The following is a 19,531-nucleotide window of genomic DNA, read 5'->3' on the forward strand; positions in this document are numbered from 1 at the left end:
CTCCCGCCTCCGTCCTGTTCTGCCTGTCCCGCTGTCAGTCTGTCGATGCAGACAGGCTGGGCGTGGAACAATAGCAGTGAGCACGGAGAGAGAAGAGCGGGGCAACAAAGCCCACTGCGGAGTATTTTTGCGGACCATCTAAGTGCTGTTGGAGAGAAGAGGGGGAGGAAATTCTAGGTAGTTCTTACTCATCTCGAATTATTAGCATGTTCGAGTGAGGCTCACCTTTCCTGCAGCTGCCCTCGATTTTATTGTGTCTGATAATCAGCAGTCGGCAGAGAGGGATGGCACCAGGTGAAAGGCACATTTAGAAATTCCAAGCAAAAATTGTGGAGGTTTTACACTGAACTGCCAATTACAATAGGCCCTTCGCAAGGTACATCTTGACAGAAGTATTGATTGAATAAAAGTATCTCAAGGATAGCGATAGGCATGCAGGTTGCTTGAGTGCTGGAAGCTATACTTCTCAAAAGAAGTTGAAACTGGTGTCCTAGAATGTCTTAATTTACTCCAATTTGTAAAGTATCTGTGGGTATTGCAAAGCATCCTGTCAGAAAGCAAAATCTTTCTGTCAAGAGTGCATACAGTGCGCAGGAACAGCGCAGCTGCACTGCTGAGTGCAGGCAGGCCTCAAGGGTGCCCAGTGCCTCACAGCAGTGATGTTCTCAGCTCAGCATCATTGCACTGATACTCATGCCACGGTTTCAGCTGTCAAGTGGCCTGCACCACTTATCTGGTTAAAGTCCTAGAAGAAAGCAGAAATGGGGTCTTAAAAGCTAGACGTGTGTTTTACACAAAGCTGATGAAACAGAATACAAGGTGGTTTTCTGTCGCTTTTTTTAATCCATGGGAGATGATTAATAAAACATTTCTGGATAGGAGCTTAGGAAATAAGAACTACAGATGACTGTAGACTCTATAGACTACAGAAGACTGGTAAAATTGCTTTGAAGCCTCTGGGTCCAGTCTTTGAGGCCCTACCAAGCTATGGGCAGCACTGCGCTGCAGTGAGAGTGGTGCTGGCCTGATTTTGTCTTTCCATCTTGCATACTGTTTGAGGTCTGCTCAGTTCTGTGGAATGAAAGTTCCCTCCACACTGCTTAGATGCACACGCCACTTCTTACAGCAAAGGGGACTCCAAGCCTGCGGGCTGGGGCTTTCTTGTACCATGGGAAAGTCTTGTCCAGCCAAATGACCCCAGAATGCTCTGCAGATACCCTGGAAGTCACTTTCCACATGCTGCAAAGCCCAGTTCTGGTAGAGATGTTTTGGTAGGCACCTCTTTGTCTTGCTCTCAGATCTGTTATTATTCTTTGTCCTTTCCTCTGTATTTCCTTTAGTACCTTTTTAGAGAGGTATATCTTTTTAGAGTACCTTTGAGAGAGGAGCCTTGCTGGTCAGAGTCAGGAATCTGCCACAAGAAAGATTCTTTTGGCAACATTGGCTGGAGGTGCCAAGCCGAGCCTTGCAGTGGATTTGGTGTGGCTCCTCAGTTGGTCCTGCCACAAACTTGTGAGGGTGTATGAGTAGCCAGGGCCCACAACAGGACAAGGAAACTGCCCTTCACTGCAGAGCACTGTGCTTGGGAAGTACTGTATATGTGGTGCAGACCAAATATTACTTCTGAGAATGCTGATGTTTGGCATCCCAAGCCCTTCTTCTGCCAACAAAACCCCTTTAATAGTATGATCCCAGCAGTAAGCACAGGGGACATTATACCCCTGCTCTTCCCTCTGGAAGGCAGGGAGGCAGACAGCAGGATAGTGCAGTGCAGGCTGGAGGAGCCTCCCAGGAGCAATGAGTGGAGAAAGGTCCTCAAGCAGGTGCTGTCAGGGATTTTCTGGGGTAACACCTCATATCCCAGCAGCTCTCCACAGCAACCCTCTGGGAGCTCAGCACAGCCCTCTGGTTCATTTCTGAACGTTGTGCAACAGCCTGAAAGGCATGCTTACAAATAGTTTTCCAAAAAGCTCTCAGCTTTGTTGAAGCACTCTTAAAAGAAATGGCATATTTCTGAGGTAAATTATTAGCAATCAGGTAAGAAACAGAAAGCATTGGCAAAGAACAATGGTCAATTTTCATAGCAACAGGAGTTTAGCTGCTGAATTGCCCAGCAACCTGGAGTCTATTATGACCTGGAAATTCATGAGTAGCTGGGTGAATAGGATGCATAATGGGAGAGCAGCATTTGCTGATGTTATTGGGGTACTTAACAGGAAAACTAAAACTGTTGACAAAAAATTTCCAGACCCTAAAGGTCTTCAGTGACCTGCTGATAAAATGATGTGTCAGGTTCCAGGTTGCTAAGTGAAACAGCGGAAAAAACAACTGTACTTATACATACATAAATTTGCCTGAAGTGTTAGCACTCAGGAGGGATGGATGTAATTGTGGATAGTTACTTGAAAACACTGTACTCATTAACTGTAAATGGGAAACTAAGCATTAGGAATGATGAGATAAGAAAAGAAAATCAGAGCATATTTCTAGTTGCTTCATCTATACACTATGATTGGCATAATGTGGTACAGTGAACCACAGAAAAGAGCACACAAGGTGACAGGATGGTTATGAAAGTTTTCTGGGCAGAGAAAATGCAAGTTGGCTGGGCCTGATCATTAGTGTGACGAAAGGGAAAAGCGCAGCAATGGAGAAAGACAGTTTAAAACAAAAGGAAACAAATTTCCAAAAGGATAGTATTGAACTGAGGAACAGGTTGCTGCAGGAGAAAAAAGTAGAAGATGGTTAAACGTACACACAGGTACAGTTCTGATGACTCTTAAGCCTCGTGGCAAACACAGCATGGAACAGAGGTTGCTGGATCCGGGCTGGGGCAGCACACTTCCATCCCTGGAGCTAGTATGGGGTGGATCCCACTTGTTTTCTTTCCTCTCTTTTTGTAAAAACTCATGATCTTGGCTAAAAGGACAAACAAACAGTCACATAGGTGATGGCATGAACACTGCTTCTGCAGATACAGGAAAACTGAGCACTTATTTTGAGGGGAAGGGTGGAATTTAAGATGAATATAAAATAGGAAGATTCAGAACTCAGAGAAGTAGCTCAGCCAAAGCAATAGACTTGGAAGTGATGTAGCCAAGTTATGTGATCAGTCTGGAGCCTCACAGCACACTGTGGCAGCTGATGACTTTGTTTCTCTGTCATCTGTGTTCAATGGAGAATTTATAAGTAAATTTTGTCATTCAGAAATTGCTTCTGATTCAACTCAGTAAGAGACGCATATACCATTTATATTAAAGGGTTTTCAGCACAGGCTTGAAAGTTAAAAAAGCAATGTTAGAACTTTACAAATACTTACAGGAATAAAAAAAAATGTGGTAACTGCCAGACAAGATGAAGCCACCCTCAGACTTGAGTTTGCAGTTTTTATACAGAAACACAGATCATGTGACATGACTAATACTTTCTCAGGTACCAGAAGACACTCTCTTTTATGTTAACTGTTTTAGATCTTATAAAACTTAGGGTCTTTCGGCTTATCAAGATTAAAAAACGTTAGTGCCATGTACTACTGATGCATTAGTTAGAAATCCTCACACAGATCTGTCACTGATTTAATCTCCTGATGTTCCTGAAGTAATTCTTCATAACTTGGAAAATCAGTCATCTATTTTTTATTTGATTGGTTTAATATGTAAACAAAACATGAGCAGAGCAATCTTAAAAAACTGCAATTAAAAACAGAAGGACATTTACCTAATTATATTATAACTTATTGTAGCTGTCTGCTTTTGACTGCAGCTGAGTTTATCTTTTTAGCAAGATACATTGTGCATTTTCATGTTTTGGTAATGAAGTTGTGCAAAATATTTTTCTTTGTAAAACTGGTTCTTCACATGTTTTTGTGCTTAAAAGCCAAGCTCAAACCCAATATTGTTTAATTCAGAAATGATTACTAGAATACAAAATATTAAAGAAAAACAAAGAAAAAGAGTATTAATTTGGAAAGCTGTTGAACCATAATCCTCAGGGACAAAAACATATTTGGTTGCTACATCAAAGAAGTTATCTATCAATCACAGTAATTAAAGAAGATTCTGGATGCTTCAAAAATTATAATTTCACATCCTTATGCACTTTTTTTGTCATGGCTATGCATTTGTTGAATTATTTTGATTTTCTCTATTTGTTTTAAATATCTGTGCCCTCCTTTCTTTTTCAACAGTAAATCTGGCACGCTGACCCTGTAAATACACTGTATGAATGACTGAGGCCATGATCCTGCTGCTCCAACATTTCTAACCCATTTTGCTTGAATCACAACATCCCATAATGTGTTTTGAGTTCATAGATTTAAAATGGGAATCTTTAGAAAACAGTATTTGAGTCAGAGCATCTGAAAATATTAACATTGCTTTAATATACAATTTTGGAGTTTGTCTTAGGGGTGATTGACAAACACAGTAACCAAATACAATCACATGTGCTTTCTGTTCCCCCAGATCAGTACTTGGGAATGACAAAAAGGGAAATGCTTGGACTTTTCACAAGCTGAATGTAAATGCATATGAAGGCTGTAGGTTTAGAACAACCTGCAGAAAAGGAGAGAGAAAGAACACGGTGATGGTGAATGCGATAGGCAGTGCCAGCAGGGCGTCCCCTGCTTCAAGGTGCACTTTTCCTCTCTCACCCACCACAGATTCTCTCTTGCTTTTATTCTTCTCAGGTATTTTCCATTTGTACACTGCATCTGCATGGCCAGTGTGTGATACAGAGGCCAAATGGAACACCTGCTTGCAGAATAAACTATCAAGGTTAGTTCTCTTAGTATGCCTTTGTCTCAGGTGCTGCATGATCATATTTTAAATTCCTGATTAATGGGATGAAAGAGAATTAATCATTCTATAATATAGGGTCATCCCTTTGCCTGGGATTCCTTTCCAAGTTTGTCTTAGCACTACTAATACATTAAAATAGCTATTCCATAGATTCCAGCATTGGTAACATTAAATCCTGATTGAATCACATTCAATCTATTACTTAAAATAAAAAATAAAAAAAACACACAACAACCATTACTACTGTTGCTATTTGCAATACAAGTTACAAAGCAATACCAAACAATAAGCACACAATCCCAATCATTATGAGTTCATGGTCATTTCAAGCCCGGTTTCAGTCTTTCTCATCATTTCACATCCTGACACCATTCTTTTCGTGGGTTCTGTGAGCTGCAACGGGGAGCTGCAATGGGGGGGTAGGCACAACCATTCCCCTTTTTCTGCATGCAGGACAGTAGCAGACATTTTGTTAAGTAAACATTTTACAATCCTGATAGCTATACTAATATAGTTATAATATAGTTATAATACCTATTCCCAGCAACAGCCCCTGGTATAAGGACAGCTAAAGCTACCCATGCGCTATGTTTAGAGTGGATGTCATGCATGTCCTGGAAAGTGAGAGAAAATATAGTGAGTTTACCAATGTAACATGGATCCCCAAAAGCATTTACTGGTATTTCCAAACATAAAATATGTTTTCTTCCATCCCTTAGATGTGTTACTGATCTTCTGAGTTCCAAGAAGATTTAACTCTTGTGGGTCCCAGAGTACAGTGGTATTGAGACTCCTAAGAAGCTTGAAAGAACAATCACCTGGAGTATCCAATACATTGCAACTACCTTGGAGTAAGCAGAAAAGTCAGAATCATTTAGAAACAGCATCCCTATAAAACAAGTTTGGAAGGGATCAGTGGCAGAAGCAAGCGTTAAGCAGAAGTCAGTCTGGCCTGCTGATTTAGCCCCGGTGACCCACATATTTTATTGCAGGTTGATTTGGTGCGGTTCAGGTAGCGCTTCCACACCAAGGGCGAGCACTGCGAGCAGGAATCCAAATAGGGCCATCATCTGTGGAAAGACAAAAATAACATCTTCCTACAAATATGGGGCCCTTGCCAATCTCCAGTCAATGGAGCGTTGTAAGATACTTCAGTAGACTCAGATAGCACTTTCATGGTAGTATCTGAATGATGCAAGATTATAGCAAGTACTGATGGACCTCCTCGTACAGAAAGGAAATTAAGGAAGAAGAGCACTCATGAGGCGATCTGGCACATCATGGATATCACTCATTTGGTTTAGTTGAGCTTCTAGCGTGGCATGCACGCATTCTGTAATAGCTGGCCCATTCTGTTATAGGCTGGCCCGTTATCCGTTTTAATTTGTTTTGGAACTCCCAGGATAGCAAAACATAAAATCCAGGGTTTAATGACATATCTAGCAGATTCACTCACTAACGGAGAAGCCCATATAAATCTAGAGTAAGTGTCAATAGTGACACGAACACATCACAATCGACCAAACTCTGCAATATGGGTGACATCTGTTTGCCACGCTTCCAATGCTTTCAAGCCTCAGGGATTAGTCCCCAGACCAAGGCCACCGTTATGGTGACTGCACTGTGGACATGTTTGTACTATCAAGCTTGCATCACTCACGCCAATATTAAACTGTCTATGTAAACCACGGGCATTTTCATGAAACATCTCATAAGAGTTATGAGCAGCATCAAACAGATTAGCAGGAGTCACCATAACCAATTTATCAGCAACAGTATTACCCTCCCCTAAACCAAGTTGGCTACAAATGTGGATGACACAATATGGTTCCTTTCTTTGCCCTAACGTGTGCTTAAGACATAAAAACAGAGATAAGCCACACGTTCTTGTTGTCTCTAACGTGGGCATCCTCAGTTCTTTGACATATGCCAGCGGCATAGAGGAAATCAGTTACAACATTTAGAGGTTCATTTGGCCATGCAGTAAAGGCCCATAAGATCGCCTTTAGTTCCATAGTTTGTAAGCTGTCTCGTGGCTCTATTGGCACAAGCTGCTGCTTCCAGCTGTTGTCCCACCACACACAGACAGCTTTGTGGTTCCGGCGTCCAGCGTCAATATATACTGTGTGACTGTCTACTGGTCATTTTGAATACTGAGTTATTCAAATCAGTCAGTTTTTTCCAGGAACTGCACTACTCGCTGATCTGGGCGTTCTGTATGCAAATGGCCAGGGTACCCTTTCTAAAGCCAACTGTAAGGAGAGGGAGTGACTGTACACCCACTCTGCCCACAGCAAGGTAAAGGTAAACTAATATCGTCAGGTTCTCAACCTGCTATGCAGAGAACTCTGTCTCTGCCCATACGAATCACTTCAGCTACTGTATTGATATGAGTCATCAAGAACGACTGAGGCTGAGCAGGGGGAAGCAGCCATTCCAGCAAAAAAAAGTACAGAAGGAGAAGCAGAAAATTGTTTAGTAGGCCTGTTTTGAGGAGAAGCGTGTGGGTTTTTTTGTTTTTTTTTTGTGTGTTTTTTTTTTTTTTTCTGTTTCCCCATTGACAAATGACTGTGAAAGGATGCTTCTCCTGGATATACACAACAAGGGAAATGTCATGAAGTAAAGATTGACGATGGCTAGCTGCCTTTTGAATTTGGGCGGTAATCTGAATTAGAGCCTGCTTAGCCTCAAGCATCAGTACGATCGCATCTTCAGCATATCTCCCCCTTAACAACTTTAGCAACGGTTCTAATTGAGCGTTAGAAATGCCAACCGATGGCCGCAGCCATTGTAAGTGACCTAAAAGAGTTTGTGAGTGTGGAAATGTCAATTTTTGATTCTACGGTCTGAAGATATATCATAGCATCTGACAATTTCCAACCCAGATATAACATAGGAGAGGTGCGTTGCACTTTCTCCGGTGCCACCGTAAGGCCAAATTGAGAAAGATGGGAGATTAATTGCACTTCCCAGCTATAATCAAAAGGCTGTTCCTGACAACACAGTATGCCATGTAATAGTAAATAATCATATGAGGGTTTGCTTTATGAATAGGTTGCAAGGCTGTGGCTACGAATAGCTCACGCATAGTTGGAGAATTCTTTGTGTCTTGAGGCAGAATGTTCATACTGAGAGGCTGACTCTGCTGTATTGACAGATGGCACAGAGAAAGCAAAAAACGCTTACAGTCTTCTTTGTGGTGTGTTTCCCGTATTACCCCTTTTTTGATTATTAAGAATGGATTTCAATGTTAGATGAGTATGCTCGATGATAGTTTGTCCAGTGGTAGAATGAAGAATGCCTGTAATATGTCTAACACCCTATTCTTGGAGGAAAGTTCGAATGTCTTTAGAAGTATAAGCAGGCCCGTTATTGGCCTTAACTAAGTTATATGCAGGCTGCAGACACCTAGCAGCAGGCGACGCAGGCGGGGCAGAGGAAGGCAGAGTCACGGCGAGCAACGGGGGCGGGCGGAGGCCGGGAGCGGCGCGAGTGTCGGGGGCGGAGCCGAGGGCGGGAGCGGGGTGAGCGCCGGGAGCGGAGCCAAGGGCGGCGGCGTGGGGGGAGTGTTGCGATTTCTTTTCTCCGCGGTCAGGGGTGGTGTCGGAGCCGCGGATCGAATCCGGACCAGGGCTGCTTTCTGCACCGAGGGTAGCGGCGGGGGTGGGAGGGGGGGCGATGGGGAATAGTCGGAAGAAATTCTTCCTTGTCAATTCTTTGTTTAAGTCCTTCCATTATTCGGTTCCAAACAAATAAAAGTTTGGCAGCCGTGCTGTCTTTAGTAATAGAAGCCTCCTGGAGTTTTGCGCCAATTTTGTCCCAAAGCTCTCCATAGAAAGAGAATCCAGTTTTCTGAAATTCAGGGACATTTTTGCTTAACCATTTGAGAAAAGTAACTAATGCTAAGGTAAATGCAGGCTGATTCTGAAACGTTAAAACTAACTGTAAGGCTTCAAGATTTACTTGCTGCTCCTTTGTTAGTGAATTACCCATAGTTCCTGACTGCTCACCTCTGACCCGCTGAACGGTGCAGGCACACGTGAAACAGTGGCAGCGCTGCCGCATGAGTCGATGGAGCAACAGGCGCTATCAGAAGGACAGGACCTGTAGAAGGCACTAGTTGAGAGCATTGGTCAGGTCCTGTACCCTTTGTTTGCCACACAGAGATTTCCAGATAGCATAATCACTCTGTTAATATTTTAACCTCGCAATTCAATTTTTCGAACCTCTTCACCCCCATCGTTGCTCTCTGATTCTGCAGGAGACTGCTTCTGGCAGTGTCATTCAGGATGATGTCAGGTATACCCCTTTTTCCTGCTGCAGTACTGTCATTTGAAAGATCAGGAGCTGCTGCCTCTACCGATGCTTTTAAGGCACGTCAAACACTGAAGCTGAATTAGTCGTTGTACTGACCAGTGCCTGAATAGCTGCAGCAGCTACTTGTCACTCAGCTTGCATAGCTTTCAAAGAGTTAATAATAGACCTCCAGAAGGGGCCATAGTTTTTCTTCCTTTCCACCACTAATGACTGATTCCCACATGCAGTCCCCAGTATCACGCCATTTGTTGACGGTGAATATCAGTGCCACTTCTGACAAATATCCCTTCTTCCAAGCCCAGTGCACCAGCTGGGTCATACCTTTAGGAGATAACTGTTCCCCTCTCTTAGAGAGAATACTTATCAGCAGTTTCTCCGCAGCTTCTCACTCCATCGTGGATACAGAGGGCAGGTTGCGACCCCACTTCCAGCTAACTGCAACACTTACATCGGCACCTAATCCAGCTACTGCAACACACTGCCAATCTCTGTCGTGACCATCCTGCTGTTGTCCACTTTCCCGAATCGTCCCACGAAGTGTCCCTGTTTGGGCGCCAAATGTGGGGAAGTCTCAGGATTCTCAGGACGCGCTAGAGACATAACAGCACACCAGTGTGGTTAAAAGCTATTAGTCTACTTTATTGTTAAGTACTACTCTATTTATACATGTTAATATAACATTCTGCAAAACACTCTTCAACCATTCACACAGGTGCTTAGCCAATCAGAGCCATGAGATGTTCTTTCTTCTTCTAAAGGTATCCTTGGTTCTCATGCCGCTTATCTTGCTCCACAGCTGCTGCTCTGAACAGTTTTTTCTTATGTTCACACACAGAATGAATATGGCAACATCTGGACTCCTGGTACATGTTGATTGGTGCTCTCCTGGCACAGCGGAGAAGCACAAAGCAAGGTAAGTTTTCACTTGAACTCATACTGAAAAGGTGAATAATCTATTTTGCAATGCTGAAAGAATGGACTTTGTGTAATAATGATGCTTAATGTGCAGTATCATGGTACTCCAGGCACTGATTTTCCAGCCCTACTTCAGTCCTCCTTAATTAAACTGCCCACAGCTCTCTGTTTTACTGTTTTCCTGAAAATGTTTACCTCTTCCATGTCAGTCTATGGCTTAGTTGATAATCCTTCATTCTAAGGGATCATGACAGCTGTTCAGGCAGGCAACTGTGGCCATAACTCTTTTAATGTTTGGGAACCTGGAGAGGGGCTGTCCCACTGAGGACCACCTCATGGTGCCAGACCCCGATCCATACATCTGAACAGGACTGTTCACAGGGCCCCAGCCACTGTGTGACCACCACCACCCCAGGCACAGCCAGGGGATAATAGGAAATGCAGCTGGAGGTGGTCCCCCTGCAGTCTGGCTGAGTCTAGGGTGAGGTGAGGTGCTCAGCTCAAGCTGAAATGTGGTCCCTGGCCCAGGTGGGACTGTGAAAAAGTTATCCCGACCGTGAATGTTTGGGTCATTAGAATGGTATGGCCTACCCTAGGGCCTTGACATTTAGTCCTCCTGCCCTAGGACCTTGACATTTAGTCCTCTCTGATGAACTTCATGAGGAGTCCATGAATCAGAGCTCTGTGGTACTCCATGCTTGAAGACACTGCAGTTTTGTCCTATGTCAAGTTCACTCAATTAACAACTGATCTTTCCACAAATGCAACTCCAGAATTCTCTCAAAGCATATCCTGGAAAACACAATCCAAGCTGCATGCTGAGACGCATAAGCACTGGCCTGTTCCACATGAAGGGACTGTATGACTGATTACATCTGCACACTAACCAGGGAGAACATAATTACCACTGACAGGGCATGTCAGGATCTTCAAAGGAAAATCATAGCAGGATGTGTGGGACTCAACTGTGAAAACCTGATACCTATTCTCTTTATACTGCAAAATTCTAGACAACTTGCCTAGACCTGAACAGTTCACACAACAGTGGGTCATAAAGAAAGAGATTTAACATTCTCTGTACCTTAGCATGCATGCAATTGTGGGCAGCCTAGATTAAGGCTACGTATACACACCCTCTAATACCTGCTTAGGAGAATTAGGACTCCTCATCAGCCAGTTTGCCATTTTCATAGTGGCCGTGTGAGGTGGCCATAGGTGGAAGAGAATGCAATACAGAAGCCTTTCTATATATTAATAGTGTGCCAGGCTACTACTCAGTCAAAACCTGCATCTGGACTTGCATCTAAGTAGGCAGGGAGTTATATGTAATATGTAATATGCAATATGCAATATGCAGTACGAAAAATAGGTTGAGACATGGAAATGTGAGTGGTCTCTGTGATCTTATGCTCTTTGATTTAGTATGGAATGTCAGGGAGAAGTGTTTTACAGAGAGTGGTGAGGTGCTGAAACAGGCTGCCTGAAGAGATTGTGGATGTGCATCGTCTCTGGAGGTGTGCAAGACCAGGTTGGATGGGGCCCTGGGCAATCTGATCTAGTACCAGATCTGAAGGCTAGTGGCCCTGCCTGTGGCAGAGGGTTGGAACTTGATTGTTAGGGTCCCTTCCAACCCAAGTCATTCTGTGATTCTATGACTTCATGCTTGGACTGAGTGTAAGAAATTAGAAGGGAAGCAGAAGAAGGGAATAGAAGAAATTTTTTATTTTTTAAGAAAGAAATGGACCAGGTTTTCAAAGCCATTGAGATATTCTGATTCCCATGGAGGATAATAGGGATTGAGAATGCTCAGAAAACTCAAAAAACAGACATCTGTATTGACTTTATAATAATGACTCAAAATTACAATTAAAACAAATTGTAAAACAAATACTGTTCAGAAAAGAACTCTAGATCTCTCACAGCAACCCCTTAATGATCTCATGTTTTTCAACATATGTCTCCCCTTATACTGAAGATAAATTCCTCTCATACTACATAGAATTCTTAAGAACTGTTATTATTTGATGAAGCAAGAAGTTCCCCAGAATCCTTATGTGCCACTTCTTTGAATCAGAGCCTGAGAGCTTCTTAGGAGCTAATGGTGCATTTTTTGCTATTCAATAGAACATGTAGGTTGAAACATCCCAGTAAATAATGGCCTTATTATAGTAGCCTGCAGATTAAACCGGGGATCAGTTTGAGCAGTCCCATGTGCCTCAAATGGTGCCATTGGATGGAAAGGCACTGACGGCAGAAGAAGATCTTTAGGTGATTGATGCTGCCCAAAATAATGTACACATACCCACATGATGCCACATCTGTATATAAAATAATATCAAATTGCTTTAAAGATTTGAGTGTATTTTTTTGCTGTTCCTCTTGGGTCTGTGTATGCACTGTAAGTCTGTGCTGAGTAGTAACATCCACAGTATAGCTCGGTTACTGGAAGCATTATTTCTCTGGCATGGGACACTCCACTCTGCTAAGCAATGTGCATTCCTGGGGGCACACTGCTGCCTCTTCTGGAGTGTCTGCCACATTTCTAAGGATGGTGTCATGGCTTTATGATTCTTGTTATCGGTATTCTGTATCATAACATCATGTAGTGCACTGAGAATTAGAGAGTTAATGCTCCAGTTCCTTGGATTGTCAATAGTTCTGGGTATACTTGTCTCAGAAGGGAAGAAGAACTACATACCCAAGAGGACTTTTCGTTTCATTTCCTGTTCAGAGTGAAAGATAAAACTTTTTGCAGGTCATGAGATGTCCCCTTTTTTCCCTTTCTGCTTGTCTTTGCACAGTGTGTGTGCTCCTTAGCAGTCTCACCTTCAGCATTGGAGTAAGTCTTTCGATTTTTGGACACTCTCATTTTATTTGATTTATTAACCTCAATTCCAGTTATATTGTATTATATTGTGTTATCTTGTATTCTGATATCATATTCAGTAAATAAGTTTGTTTCTTCTCAGACTGTTGCTTGGCCTTTAGGCCCATCTCCCTGCCCTTTTCCTTTCCCTCTCTACCAGGGAATGGTCTGTGGCTCCCTCCACTCCACTAGACATGGAATCAGGCTGAACCAGCCCATAAACAGTTGACAGATGTTAAAGAAAAACCTATCCTTATTGCATTCTATACACATAAGTTGTTTTATTTACATGAAGCTGTTCTCTGGGTCTGTTATATCATAGAATTATAGAATAATAGAATATCCTGATTTGGGAGGGACCTGCAAGAAACACTGAGTCCAACTCCTGATTCCATACAGACCCACCCAAAACTCAAATCTTATGTTGTCCAAATGCTCCTTGGGTGTTTGGAGCCTTACCCACTGCCTGAGGAGCTTTTTTCATGCCCAGCCCTCTCTGGTGAAGAACCTTTTCCTAACTTTCACCTGACCCTCTCCTGACACAGCTCCATACCGTTCTCTCTGGTCTTGCTGCTGTCACCAGAGAGCAGAGCCCAGCACAAACCCTCTACTACCTGTGAGGAGCTGTGGGCTGTCTCCCCTCAGTGTTGTCCAGGCTGAACAAATGAAGGGACCTCAGCTGCTCCCCCTACATACTGTTCTCTAGATCCTCCACCACCTCTGTAGCCCTCCTTTGGACACTGATAATTTTATGTCCTTCTTATATTGTGGCAACCAAACTTGCACACAGTGCTCAAGGTGAGGCAGCCACATGGAGTGGCTGGACAATCCCTTCCCTCAACCAGCTAGCAGTGCTGGGCATGAGGGACCTCATCTTGCTGTCAACCAACACCCCCAGAACCCTTTCCATGGGGCTAATTTCCACCCTCTCATCCCCTAGTCTGTGCATATACCTGGGGTTGCCCCATTCCAGGTGCAGAATCTGGCACCTGTTCTTGTATTTGGTGAGTGCCGAGTACTCCAGTTTGTTAAGGTTTCTCCACCCTCCATCCTGTTGAGAGAATCATTGACTACTCCTTTTTTAGTATTTTCTACAGCTATTTAGTAGACAACCAACCTTTTTGTCTATTGATCTGCACTAGCAATCACTACATGCCATAAGAGTTTCCAGTCCGTTTTGCCAGAATGACCTTAGAAAATTCTTTACTAGGTTCTGTTAGCAGAGAATGCTGTCCTTAAACTGTGGTTAGGTCTGCCAGTCGTCTCATTTTCTTTCATATATCACCTAACTGTTGATGCAAACTGGATGAGATATTGGTCTTTTTTTCACATCAACAGAGATTCCTGCTGATATTGATAGTTCTTGTATTATTTCTAAGTCTCCTTTTCATTTACAACTTCCCCTTTCTATTCTTTTATTCTTCAGATCTTCAAATGTTTCTCTGAAACTCAAGTTCTCCAACTACAGTGTGTTCTTTTCCTATTCAATTTCTTGCATTAACTATTCCTATGTTTGTATATATTCCTATAGCTCTGCTTCCTTTTGTTGAAATCTCTCTCATGAATCTTATGTTAGTATTCATTTCATAGAATCGTAGAATCATAGAATCATAGAGTTGGAAGGGATCTTTAAAAACCATCTAGTCCAACTCCCCTGAAATGAACAGAGACACCTAAATCTCAGTCAGGTTGCCCTGTCTACCCTGGCCTTGAAAGTCTCCATGGTCAGGGCATCCACTACATCTCTAGGCAACCTGTGCCAGTTTCTCACCACTCTTGTTGTAAAGAACTTCTTCCTTATGTCCAATCTAAATCTCCCCTCTTTTATTCTCTTTGTCCCGTCTCAACAGACACTAAGAGTCTCTCCTTTTCTTTCTTATGCTTTTAGATACTGAAAGGCCACTCTCAGATCTCCCTGCAGCCTTCTCTTCTCCAGGCTGATCAGTCCCAGGTCTCTCAACCTATCCCTGCAAGTGAGGTGTTCCATTCCTTGGATCATTTTTGTGGCCCTTCTCTGGATACTCTGGATACAATCTAACAGATCTGTATCTCTCTTGTACTGAGGAAACCACATTTGGACACAGTCCTTCAGATCACCTCACCTGGCCACACTTTTTTTGATACAGCTCATGGTAAGGTTGGCTTCAAGGGCATATTGCTGACTCGTGTCCAGCTTGCCATCCACCAGTGCGCCCAAGTCCTTTATGGCAGCGTGGAGCTCCATCCTTACATCTTCCAGCTTGTACTGACAGTGGGGATTAACATGACCCAGTTTGATGCCTGGCTTTGTTGAACCTTGTGAGGTTCACCACTACTTAAACCTGCATCTGTCTCTCCAGATGGAATCCTGTCCCTCAGTTATATCGACTGCACCACACATTTTGGTGCCATCTTCAAATTTGCGGAAGGTGCACTCAATCGTACTACTGGATGAAGATGAAGATTTCTCTTGATGAACATTTGAATGAAGATTTCTCTTAGCAGTTCATTTCTATGCTAAAAATATTTAACTATCAGTGGGACAAAAATGTATAAAGCATCAGAGTTAATAAAAGTTACTATCTTGTCAGTTTTACTGCTACATCTCATAACCTTCCAGGAGACTGCAAGAGTGGGAACAACTTGCTTAAGCCTGCCAGTAACTATCATTACTCATCTGCTGAGCTCATGGGCTTGTGCAGTAGGGTATGCCTTCTGCCTGAGGAGAATTATTATTCATAATAATTTTCCCCACCTCCAGAGGAAAAGAAGAATGTATGTCTCCATTTCTGCAATACTTTTGGAATAGTGTTATTTATGTCCCACCCATTGGTGAGCCTTATTTAGCCTAAATACAGAGTTCTGTGGTTCTGGAGCAGCAAATCCGTAATTTGCGTCTTCTCTGATGGTCACTTGGAGTGTGTGGACATAGTATCTTAAAAATGAAATCTTTCCAGTCTTAAGTGGATAACAGCATGCACAGGGGAGGGTTATGAAAAGAAGTGAACCTCCACACTGTCACCAGGACCTATTAGCTGTATTGCAGTGTAACACATTTGTATAAAAGTCACAAGTATATGTCTCAAAGACTCTGAATTTTTGTTCTGCTTTACTCAAGCTCAAATCTCTTTACTAATCCCTACACTCACCATGTTGGGGTAGGAAAGAGGATGAGCTCCAAGGTAGAGAACCAATGGCTGAGGGTATTTCTCATACTGACAGTTCAAGCTCAAGTAACAGGAAGCCTCAGGAGTCTGTGTAGCTGTCAGGAAAACTCATACAACAAAATCCGTAAGTCAGCATAAGATTCAGTTCAAAATGCATCAGATTTCTCTGTATTTTCTTAGATTCTATTCTTCTTTCTAAATTTTCAGATTTCCCTGGAGTTGTATAAAGGCTTGCGAATCTTGCTGGTGCTTATATTTTTTCTGAAGAGAACTCTTCATAAAAATTCCCTAAGTTATATATGTAAGAGAACATTTTACATGATCTGATGAAGATAAAACAAGCTGTTCACATTTCATTTCAAGTGCTGCTTTATGCTTGAGGTATTTACTTTTTTTGGAAGTTCAAATAAGCTTCTATAAGCTTCTGCAAGTGTTTGTCATTGTTCTATTTATTTCATCAACAAGAGATCAGTTATTGTGCTATGCTTTTACTAGTATATAATTTCTCTATGTATCTTTATACGTTAGTAGCCATTTTCATTGACTAATGAATAAGCTGTGGTTATAAAAAAACAAGGAGGGTATTGATGTTACAGTATTCCCAAAAGGTGGGACTTGAACTGCGTAAGGTAGCAGTCAAAGTCCAGTGTGTCTGGGAGTGCATGATGACACAGAGGATGGCACTGAGGTTGTGTATCCAAAATCTTTTATTGATAATAGCGTATCAGGTAATAGATGATATTTTGTCCCACACTGACATATTTACTCAGGCTGCAAGGCACAGACTACCCTCAGAAACTGCACAGAGAATAAGCAAGAGAATTTCAGTGAAATACTTTCTAGTGTATTCTACTCTCAGAACAGTTCTCCTCTAGTGATACTCGTGGAAACTGTGCATGTGTACTCTAAAACTGGTATAGGGGACAGCGGACATGCAGATAATCCTTGTATACAGATACCACTACTAGCCCTTTCTCTGTAAATGCTGTTTATATCCATTCCTTTCTTATAGGTCATCCTCTTGTGCTGTCTCTGGACATGATTATCCTTGTCCTTGTACTGGAAGTCAAAGAAACAACACATAGCAAGGGCTGTTGTAGAAAAACATTTTTACAGCATTCCTTTTTATTTGAAAACTTTAGATATTTAGTAAATAAATTAGTTCTGCTAGCTTTACACATTTAAATCAAAACACTTCATTTACTTACTCACTTTTTAGAAGCAGAACATGAAGATTTCTTCTTCTAAAACATCAGTTTGATTGTGTTCCAGAAATGACAGACCTTGCATTTTGACTGCGAAGTGTTCTACAGCTGGTCTAAGCTTCACATAGTTTATGTGAAAGATATTTTCCTACCTGCTGGAGTCCACTTTCTGTGGCTTCAACATCTTACTCTCTGAAGCCTACTTATGCATATAAAAATGAAATTCTGGCAGTGTCCTTATTCTACATACCCTATGGAACCCTTCAATCCTGTGAAGGGCAGGGAGAGACAAAGGGAAGACTGAAATAACAGTGTGATGTTCTTTGTAACATCTTCTTCCAACACAATAGTAAATCTCCAAGGACTCTGGGCAAGAATACTCTTAAGAGAATATTTCCTCCCAAAATTCTCGTACATAATGTATGCATGCAACAATTTCTGAGTGAGTTTCTGTATTATTTTGATTACTGCTGGTGATTTCAAAATGTGTTTTGATGCCATACTTTTGCAAGTGTTGATTTTGTAATCCCAATGAAAATAGCTGCAGTACTGTACGTCTGTGCGTGTGCATCTTATACTTTTTGCATTCTTCTTAGTTTCTGTTCCACGCGGTTAGTCAATAGTTGAATGAATAGTTCAATGAATAGTTCAATGAATAGTTCAATGAATAGTTGAATGTAGAAGAATCTGAGAAAACAATGTTTTTTATGTGCTTGTTCAGAGAGCTTTCCATTGAACCTTGGTCCTTTTTCTATCAGTTAAAGTCTTCTGATGTATGAACAACTTAAAATAGTGTGGCTTAAAATTGTTTGATATGAGTTCTTCCTGTTACAAATGTGGAGAATCAGGCATGATTCCCTAGCACAAAAGGAGAAGAAATGATGCAATGTCTATAAAGCTGTTGTTGAATGTGGCATGATTCCAGGTATATCCATGTGGCTGTTTAGTAATAACAGAGTTAAAAAACTTTCCCCATGGATGCAGTGCTGTGGGTTATGCAAGGCTGCTAAAGATAAAGCATTTTCATACGCTTCTAATACAAGCATGTGCTCCTTCTCTCACCATTTCTCATGAGAGCTGGAGAAATGCACTTCACTAATTTAGTATCATCAGATAATGTAGTCTCCGAAGCATTGTGTAGCAGTGAAGCAGTTCCCATTCAGGAAATTGTGACCAGAATATGTGAGTAGATTGAATCTATTTCAGAAAAGGGGAAGGAAAGAGTGTTGACCCACTCAGATGTGTATTTACAGTTCTCATGAATAACCACAGGAAGTGTATCTCAACAGATCACTCACTGAAGAGTGGAGTAGTAACAGAAGTATAACAAAGTACAGCAGACTTGGGAGAAAGTGGCTGTTTTAATGGACTGTGTCACAGCTGCAGTAGGGAAATATATGTGTGAGTGCACACACAGTAGAGTAACAGTTTTCCTGAGCATACTGCATCTCTTACAAAGATAGAACTAGAAGAATTTACTGGTAGGAATGGTCTTTTGAAAGTGATCTTTTGTGTGTACTTGGGTTTGTTTGTTCCCCTCCCATCTTTTAACTGAATACACTGTTAACTCTTGTATTGTGCTTTTTCTTGAGTTTTGAAAAAACTGTGATGCTCACTTGTTCGTCTGTATGGTGAATGTCTCCATGACAGTTGTTCACGAATCCTTCATTAAGAAATCAGCACAAAGGCAAATGGATCCTTTCAGGATAATTCCTGGAGTTGCTGCTCTGCCTGAAGAAATGTGTCTGCTTGACCAAAAAGAAATGAAAATGACACCTGCATCAGGATGGAACCGTAGACCTGGCACAGTGATCAGGAGCACTAAAAGAAGATGCAATCACAGTCAGGAAAGAATCAGTCTCTGGTTATAATTAATTAGTTGCTAACTGGTTTGGTGTAAATAGTTAATACCATGGGACTGTGGGGCTAGGTATGTGCAGCATTGCTTTCCTGTAAAACTCCTTTCCGCTGTATAACTGGGCTGGCTTTTCCCCAAAGAATGTTAAGGTTTTCACAGTGAAAATTACTGAATAAATTATTGAGAAGTCTCTATTTATGTACAGGGACGGTTATTTCCCCTTCCAGTTTTTAAATATGATTACTGTGAAAAATGAACTAATGTTTAAATAGAGCATTAAATAGAGCAAAAGCTCTATGATACCATGAAGTTTTAAAAGTCTGATCTGTATTTTCTGGTCACGAGAGGAAGATCTGTGCTCAAAAGCACCTGTAGCATTGAAATTGTTCCATTAGGACTCAGCCAGTGGATTTGTATATTTTTTT

At 41.9% G+C, this 19,531-nt stretch overlaps 1 long non-coding RNA gene across 1 annotated transcript; it reads left to right on the forward strand.

Moving 5' to 3' along the window:
- Window positions 1-8,369: 8,369 nt before the first annotated feature.
- Window positions 8,370-19,171, forward strand: LOC125687260 (uncharacterized). The gene is made up of 3 exons (XR_007374030.1): window positions 8,370-8,450; window positions 9,952-10,029; window positions 18,899-19,171. It is a non-coding gene; the product is annotated as an uncharacterized LOC125687260 (long non-coding RNA).
- Window positions 19,172-19,531: the final 360 nt, after the last annotated feature.

Source organism: Lagopus muta, chromosome Z (genome assembly GCF_023343835.1).
Source record: "Lagopus muta isolate bLagMut1 chromosome Z, bLagMut1 primary, whole genome shotgun sequence".
In the NCBI taxonomy this organism is placed as follows: Eukaryota; Metazoa; Chordata; class Aves; order Galliformes; family Phasianidae; genus Lagopus; species Lagopus muta.